General features: G+C 38.3%; 1 long non-coding RNA gene across 1 annotated transcript in view; it reads left to right on the top strand.

Moving 5' to 3' along the window:
* The window catches only part of LOC121074878, a 120,780-nt gene extending 115,785 nt beyond the window's left edge, over window positions 1-4,995 (top strand). The window contains exon 5 of the long non-coding RNA XR_005822591.1: window positions 4,930-4,995. This is a non-coding gene — a long non-coding RNA (uncharacterized LOC121074878). The remainder of the gene's footprint in view (window positions 1-4,929) is intronic.
* Window positions 4,996-8,716: the final 3,721 nt, after the last annotated feature.

Here is an 8,716-nt window from a genome sequence, read left to right on the forward strand (position 1 = left end):
TAAATACTGAAGTGTTAGAATATCAGTTCCTCATTATGATGATTAATAATTAGGAAAAAAAGCCAGAGTGCATATTTGATTAATTGTGAAATCAGAAATGATGATGGCATTGTTAATGATAAATAAGCTCTCTGCTGGAAGTGAATGTATATTATCTGTCATGTATCTTTTTCTTTAACACTGTATGTTTATTTTCTTTCATTCTCTTTCTCTTGTTGTTTATTAAGCTTCCCTTTGTGCTATTGAGTACAATGTTTTACGTTACCAGATTTTTCAGTATTAATGCAATGCTTCAGTCAACAACCTGTGATCTAATGGATGGGCAGTGCACAGCCTGGCTCATTACAAAGAAGCACCCTTACTGGGATACTTAAAACATAAAACTCAAAGCAAGTAATGGAAAACCTGGAGTCAAAATGATCTCATCTGTATGTGCCCCATTATCAGAAGTGGAAGCTGGTTGAATATCTGCCTGTCACAATTTTTCTAATGGTAATTATCATGTCAAGACTGAAGATATTCTATCCACAGGGAGTTAGTGGATACTATGCATTTTTAAATATTCTGTATGCATTTAAGACTTCCTTCTCTGTTAGCTTGCTTATCATTTCAACTATTTCTTTTGAAGTAAGAAACAGATGGCAGCATTCACTGTAATAAGTGCAGAAAAACATGCCAGCCAATTAGGGAGGCTTCAACTGACTGAAAACCTGGAACCTTTTCCAATATTTTGGTGATGTTTTTCCCCCTGCGTGTCTAGAGGAAATTTTTTATTTATCATTTGTTTAATAGAATCATAAAAATAGAGATTAAAGGAATATTAGGTCATTAAATCTCTAGTAATGAACCTAAAAAAAAAAAAGCTGGAATACAGTTTATAGACTTTTTTCTCCAAAAGATCATTATTGTCTCAAAAAAACAAAACAAAACAAAACAAAAAAAAAGCCACCCTAAAGTAAACAGCCTTGTTAATGTGAACCCTGTCCCTCACCTGAATGGCCCAATATTAACTGTTTATATATTGTCTTTGAATATCCACTAATACTTCAGACTCTAGCACATCAAACTACATCTTCCAATACGTTGCCTTGCAAATATCACAGGTCTTTAAAGAACTCTTTCTTAAATCCTTTATAAGATGTCCTGTTCCAGACACTGAAATTACCATTCCCCCAGTTCGCTTCTCAACCAAATTTTGAGAGTGCCATGTCCCCCACTCAGCTTTGAGAAGACTTCCTCATCAGGGAGGATTGCTTTGGTCTGAATTCCTACCAAAATCAAGGAGAGTTTAAGATGATTAGGTTCTCAAAATAAGCATTGTTGTTGTTGTTGTTTGTTTGTTTTTGTCATGAACATTAGGGCTCACTTCTGAAAATGCAGGTTATTACCTGTATGCTCCTTATGGAGAATCATAAACCTCTACATCCCTTGACTTCTTCTAGCAGTCAGTATTATTGAGACTATGACCTCCCCCCCCCCCCCCCCCCCCCCAAAAAAAAAAAGGCATTTTGTTTTCTAATATGTGATTCTATGGCATTTTCTTTTCTAATATGTGATTCTATTCCCTGGTAATGTAGTGCTTTGATCATTTTTTCTGAGAGATTCTACAGACATGTCCTTGGTGTTCTACTGTGTCGTTTTAGTGAAACCTGCCTAGCTCTGCCTCTGTTTCAGGATTTTCACCTCAACTTTTATTTTTCTTTATTTTATTTTGTTGCTTTCTGTGGCAACCTTTCTTTGCTATTCTTAATGTTACACTCTCTAAATGCCTACTGTAATACCATTACATATATTTCTCTGCTAACCTTTTGGTATTACCCTTTTGCAATGACTTTTCAATTGTAGTCAATGAGATTCTAAGGATGTAACTTAAAGCAGAATGGGTCCCGCTTACTAGGGTGGATTTAGTCTATGAAAGATGAAATTCTGCTTCAGGCACTAAAGCAATTTTCAGAGCAGCATATCAGCTTTTATCATCAGACTTGATCTGTTGTTCCTAAATGAAGATATTTTGTGTGTTTATGGGTGACTACGGTCACTCTGGGAAGCATTTGGTGGTAGTTAAGTGTAAAATAGTGATTGTTCTTCAAAATTAGAAACAACTGGTAGCTCTGCAATGATGATTTAAAATTCTTTTTAAATTCTTTCAAACCACAAAGCTGTGTGTTGTTCAGTGATTGAATGCATTTGAACTTATGGAACTTTTCATTTAATGCTGGTCTCTATTGTTTTTGGCTGAAGCCCAAGCCTCACATCTCCTAGTTGCAGGATTCCGTTCTGCAAACTCCCTCTGTTGCTGAAGGCCCAGTGTAACGTGAGACTATCCCTGGTTCCCAGCAGGCAGCACATTAGAGATCTGCATGTTGACCAGCTGCAAAGACAGGTGTTATTCTCCTTTCCTTTATTCTTCCCCCTTTACTTCATCTTGTAAGTTCCCTAAAATACTGTCAAGTCCTGAACACAGTAAATGAGTAAACTTTAAAAGCTTGGAAAAAGCTCTGATTCTGATGGTGTGTAGCTGGGGATTTTGGTCTGAAGTTGAATGCTCTTGACTTTGTTTGCCACATTTTCACTGGGCCTCCAAGACACTGAGCCAAACTGGAAATCCAGCTCATAAGAATATGTGCAGTGATCACAGGCACCCAGTATTTGCCTTTCCAGGCCATTTAGCACCAACAGTACCATACTGTAGATGCTGCAGAATCCTCAAGGTTTGGCTACAACACACTAGTACTCTGCTTTCCTGCCATAAGAGAACCACGCATAAATGCTTGCATATAAAAGTGTGAGCTATCAGTGCATCTCTCTCATCCGTGTCTATTCCACGTGCATGTTACCTTTGTGTTGGGTCAAACCACTGCAGTCATAGAGCTATGGGAATCAGAGCCTATTTCCGTTGCGTTCAGCTATCTGTGAGAAGAATAAAAAAGTAAGGCCTGAGAGGAAAACGCAGTCAGAGCCAGTCCTAAACTCAGACTAGTTTCTTGATGCTTTATTGACAAAATGCATCTCTTCCTGCTTCCATCAAAATCACATGCTTTCAGTACTCTGTTTAATGACTAAATTAAACCACAACCTTCTCTGCCATGACCGTTTTCTCATACTTGCCTGTACAGTGTCATATGCCTTCTTTGCCTCAGTCTTTAGTGGCAAAACCAGTTGTTCTCTGGATACCCAGTACCCTGAGCTGGTGGAAGGGGATGGGGAGCAGGATGTGGCCCTCACTATCCACGAGGAAATGGTTGGTGACCTGCTACAGCACTTGGATGTACGCAAGTCGATGGGGCCGGATGGGATCCACGCGAGGGTACTGAGAGAACTGGCGGAGGAGCTGGCCAAGCCGCTTTCCATCATTTATCGGCAGTCCTGGCTATATGCCTGTGGTGTTTTACAGGTACCATGGTGTGATACATCTTAGGAACACAATATTTCTTGGAGAAAGACTTTTTTTTTTTTTAAACAACAACAAAAAAGGATACTGGAACCTAAAACAATCCAGAAATTTACTTTACTTGCTACCCAGTCATAATGACTCAATCTAATAATGGTCTATCAATCAGTTAACATATTTTTGAGAAAGATTTACCATCAGCTTTATGGGCCTGTCTAATCCATTCAATCCATATCTGGTATAACAGCCTGCATGTCTCACTATCACCTTGAGATGATTGTGGGGAAAACTAATTTTTATGACCCTGGGAAAATATTGTTGATTTTTTGTAATGGTTTTGACAGTGCAGACTGGCCTTATTATGTGTAATGGTGGCTTACATCATCTAGTAGTAGTTGTTAATGATGGTCAGAACAGGATGGAAGAGCTCTGAAGACATTTTCAAAACCTTTCTGACTCACGCATTTTTCATGAACTAAGAAATGAGAGAACTGATAATCCATAGTTTCATTTAAATTGCAGTTTAGTGATCAAATTAATCTTTCTGTGATTGATACGGTTATCATAATAAACACTTTCTACTGGGTATTTGGATATTTTTATGTAAGAATTCTGAGTTAAAAAAAAGGCAAATCTTCAAAAGGATTTATTGCAAAGAAGAAATTATTATTCAAAAAGTATGAGATGTCAGTAACCTCACCCACTAAAATAATTAAAAGTACTGAAGACACAAACACTAGCCACCCATAAAACTTTACCACATCCACTTTTCTGCTTTTCATGCCATAGTCAAAAAGCATTAACTGAGCTATAAAATATGTGAAAAATGAACTTGGCTGATAGGGCAATAATTTCATCCATCAACCATTTTAACTATTCAATTCATACTAGTCTTACTCTGTTCTAACAGAGTTTAGGTAACCTCCTGAATGTTTATTAACTGTTTTTATGATGTTTTAAAACTGAAAGTGAATTAAGATGTAGAAATGTTGACAGTGAGCTCAATATTATTCCTTTTTCTTCTCTCTTAGGTATAAACCCCAGTGATACTGGGATTTTCCTTAAAGACCTAGTAGATTTCAGTGAAATCTGATTCAAGCTGTTTAAAGCAAATGTCCATGCTCAGAAAAGTATACCAGGATCTCATTTGCCAGAGATGAAGTCAGGCCTTGCTGTGATATTTCTGCTCCCCCTGACCAAAGCCTTGCCCTTGACTTAGAAAAATACTATGCATTATTCACTGCCTAAAATTGAACAGAACTGTAGATTTTAATCAATGGCAGAATTCGTACTAGTGTCAATGGAAGGAAGTGTTGCAGCTATTGTTGGTTAGTTGCTTTAGGTGCTTCATATTTGCTTTTAGAACAGGATGACATCTGGAGCCTGTGCTGCTTACTCAAAATATGTTACTTGTAGATTACTCTTATTGAGGTCAGCAACTGAAACTTGCATTTTTGAGTATGTCGGGCAACATTGCTGGTCTGAACGGTTCCTTTAAACCTTTCAAAATTATTTCCCTTTGGTAATGTGTAAAATAGTACAGCCTGATGGAAGAACACTGGGATGTGTGGTGTTAACATGTTCACTGGAAGTGGACTTCGTAGGAAAGTAGTGATCTTCTGACCAAGCCTATTTGTGCTTCCTCCATCTTCTCTGCTCTCTTCAATGTGGTACAGCTCAACTTCCCATAGACAGCACGAATCAAACTGCAATGAGGTATGCCAGTAGAATTGTAGTACTCCTTGCTTTAAATGTAGAACATTGAGTAGATTAGCAGAGCTGAGTCACCACTGCTCTTACATTTTCATAGCCATCCCTGCTTTGGGAAAGGAGATTAGAAATCTTCTAAATGGAAAAGTTTTGCATCCACATTGCCCAGGTTAAAGTGGCAGTGTGATGCCTAAGTCAGGCAAGAGTTAGATCCTAAATTTCAGTTGTGAAAATACGGGTATTTGATTTTGCTTGGGTTGTTGTGAAGTAAGTATTATTAAAAGAAATATGTTTGCTCATATTTCTGAGAACGTTACAGGGTATTATAGATAGTTATATTTAGCTTGCATCACAGCTAATAAGCTCTTGCATGCTGACAGGGAAAAACTATACTGATATTTACTGTTGGATTATGATCCTTCAGTCAAAAGTCCTGCACCTTTACCATGGCTTCTTTCAACAGCGCAGACCATTCTCATCATTGTTCCCATGGTAATTTACTTATATGTTCTATATATATAAAATATAATACATAATATAAGTAATTAATATAGTGTATGTTATGTGTTGTGTACATAATATACATGTGTGTATATATATAGTAAGCTTCAGTTTGACTGTGTTAATGTGCTTCAGCAGGAGGGTTAAGTGAAATAATAGGTTACACGCAAGTCATGCCTCTATATAAAAAGCTATTTCACTTGATCTAGAGACATAAATATCCAGAGGGGGCGATGCATGATAGCTAACAGTTGGCCCAAATCACTAGTTTGATTCTAAAATCACTTTCCAAGAATTTAATTGGTATTGTTGTTCGGATAGTTTGTTTCCACCCTTTGTAGAGGTTTTATGAAATTTGAATGTGGATTCATCTTATTTCCGGGTCTGGAGATGTGTGATTATATCTGATAAACTGCAGTTGTCTCATTAAGAAAAACACAATGCACGATTGGTCAGAAAACTTTTCAGTCACATTGTTTGCTGAGCCTGCAAAACTTGAACCATCACAAATATAGTCCATTTTTATCTAAATGGACAAAAGGCGGAGGGTTTCTGGAACCCCACCTGCCTTCAGCCTGCTCACCTGCTGGGCTTATGGCTGCAGGGGAGCCCCAGCCCTGGCTCAGTGGTCCCAAGTTCTGCCATGGCCATTGCACTGCCTGAGTGCAGGAGGAGTCCAGAGCTTCCGGACTCTGGTTTTACATCAGCCAGCCAGCGACTTAGTTTTCAATACTGAAGAAATGCTTTGCTTTGGGGGGTGATTGAAATAATATTTGCAAATACTACTGCTAATGTAGTTTTCCAAAATACATTTTGCAACAAGGATTTTTTTAGAATTAGTATTTAACTACTTTAACTGGCAACTGCTGAGGCTAAGTAACACAAAGGTCTGAACTGTGGTATTCCTATCAAATGAATATTTCTCTTTGAGATGCAATAACCTATTCAGAATTCCTACTTGTCCATATTTTCCAAGTCATTTCACAAAGCCCTTTGGAAGATAGAGATGGATGTGCTGACAGCTTAGGAATTGATTCTTTGCAGCCACTAATTTTAGCACAGTTGAGCTCTACAATAGTACATCCCATAAAATATTTGCCTTATCAGGGCAAGCTTGATATACAAAGAGTAATAATCATTTTGTTCCCTCCTTATAATGGTCTCCAGATACATGAGAAAAGACAAACCTAGTGAAGTGAAGTGACATCATCTAGCGTTTTTGAACATCTATCCTAAAGACACAGATCCTTCCTCAGAGGTTCTGTTGCCATTTTCTTATGGCTGTCTTCTGTTCTGAGGAAACCTTGCCCTTTTTGTCCTCAAACACCAGGGCTAAGTAATTGAGTATTAAACAACAACAAATCAGTGACAGAACTCAGTTGGTATCAGAAGAGTTTTCATGAACTGAAGGACTGCAGAGTTTGGCTGAGCATTGGGAAGATCACTACAGAGGGTTAAGTTAGTTGCATACAAAAAATACGTGAACATACAGTGTTTTGCTTTATGTTCTGTTCACACCAAAGGTTGATTTCTGTGGTTTATGGCCACAGATTGTGCTTGAGGCTTTTCCACCTCAGCTCTTAGGAATTAATATTTTGATTCAGGGGCCGGAAGTTTGTTGGCGTTGTTGATTCTGACATTGGGGTCAGGATTTAGCCTGTCCTCTGGCAACTGTTACTAGCAAGAAGTAAGAAGGCACACCTCCTCTCTCCGACCACACATGGAAGCTGGACCACAGTAGGGTTGTAGCGTCTCCACACCCAAACAGCTGTTCATCTTATGCTTAATATGCAGGAATGTATTCTTGTACAGCAAGATTTAGTTTTGACTCTCATTTATCTGGCTATGTTATTGATTTCTGTGATGTTTCCCCTAATATCACCTGCATGTTGCAAGGAGAATCAGGCTCTGATAGACGTGAAAAAAGTCCTAACAAGTAGGGTTTAATGTACTTAAGAACAGACAGCACAAGCGAGAACAATGTATTCTGAAAATGACTTCACCCTTCTTGCACCTCAGTGGGAGGTCCTTAAAGAGTGCACTCAGCTGTCGAATAAGCCAATGCAGGCTTGAGAGGGTTGGCAGAGATCTGTGTAAACAGATTTGCCAGAAAGGAAGAAAGTTGTTCCATGGCTTCTGACTTATGGAAGATACAGAAAATACTATAAAAGTTCAAGTGTGTATGCCCACGGTCTCTATTAATACAACAAACCCTATGAACCTCCTACCCTGCTGTGTTGAGAATTGCTAGCAACTAAGGCTCAGTTTTCATCTGCTGATTTCTTTTGGGCCTCTGATAGCATAGCACGTGCTAGACACACTGAGGCTGGTAAATTCCTACATCCCCTGTAGGTGTATCCCATAGCGGGTGTACTGCGATTTGAGTTCTGCCCTAAATGGACCCTTTTTTGATATGGATGCAAAGGTATTTATAGGTAAATGAAAACAGTCTCGTCTGAAAACAGGATTGTTCCTGGTGAGTGAAACCCATAAAACAGGAGTAAAATAAGTCGTTTCCAAAGAACCATCACAGAATGCATTAGCCAGCACAGGGAGCACTGTCGGAAATAGTGACAGAAAATAAATAGCTTATGAGAAAGGGAGATGTTTTTTCCCTCAAGTGATAAGGGATGTGTTTTCAGCTCTGTGGGAAATATAAGATCCATTAAACATCAGACATGAGCTGAAGCTATAATAGAATCTGTATTTGTTTCTGGATTTGGATTTCAAACAAAATTCCAAAGAATTTTTGTCTACAGGTTTCCATTATCTTGTTGTCAACATGACACCTAAATAAAGAGACAAATGCATTTAAGTAATGCAACTTCACAAGATAATATGCATCATCCAAGTTGTGATATTTATTTCTATATGCTTTTAAGTCACAGCAAATGCAATGCAATGCATTTTGGATAACTCTCTTTAATAGAAGGCTAGTTAAATTGAATTAAACTTGCAGTGGGCCTGTGAATTCATCCAGACAGTTACCATGGCTCAGCTAATTTGCACTAACTTGAATTCCTTGCATCATCTGAGCATGCTTAAGCTTTTGTTTTGGGTGGGAGGGAACTGCTTGCTGCACAAATCTCAGATGTCTGAAGTTTCACAGACTGT

Source organism: Cygnus olor, chromosome 9 (assembly GCF_009769625.2).
Source record: "Cygnus olor isolate bCygOlo1 chromosome 9, bCygOlo1.pri.v2, whole genome shotgun sequence".
NCBI lineage: Eukaryota > Metazoa > Chordata > Aves > Anseriformes > Anatidae > Cygnus > Cygnus olor.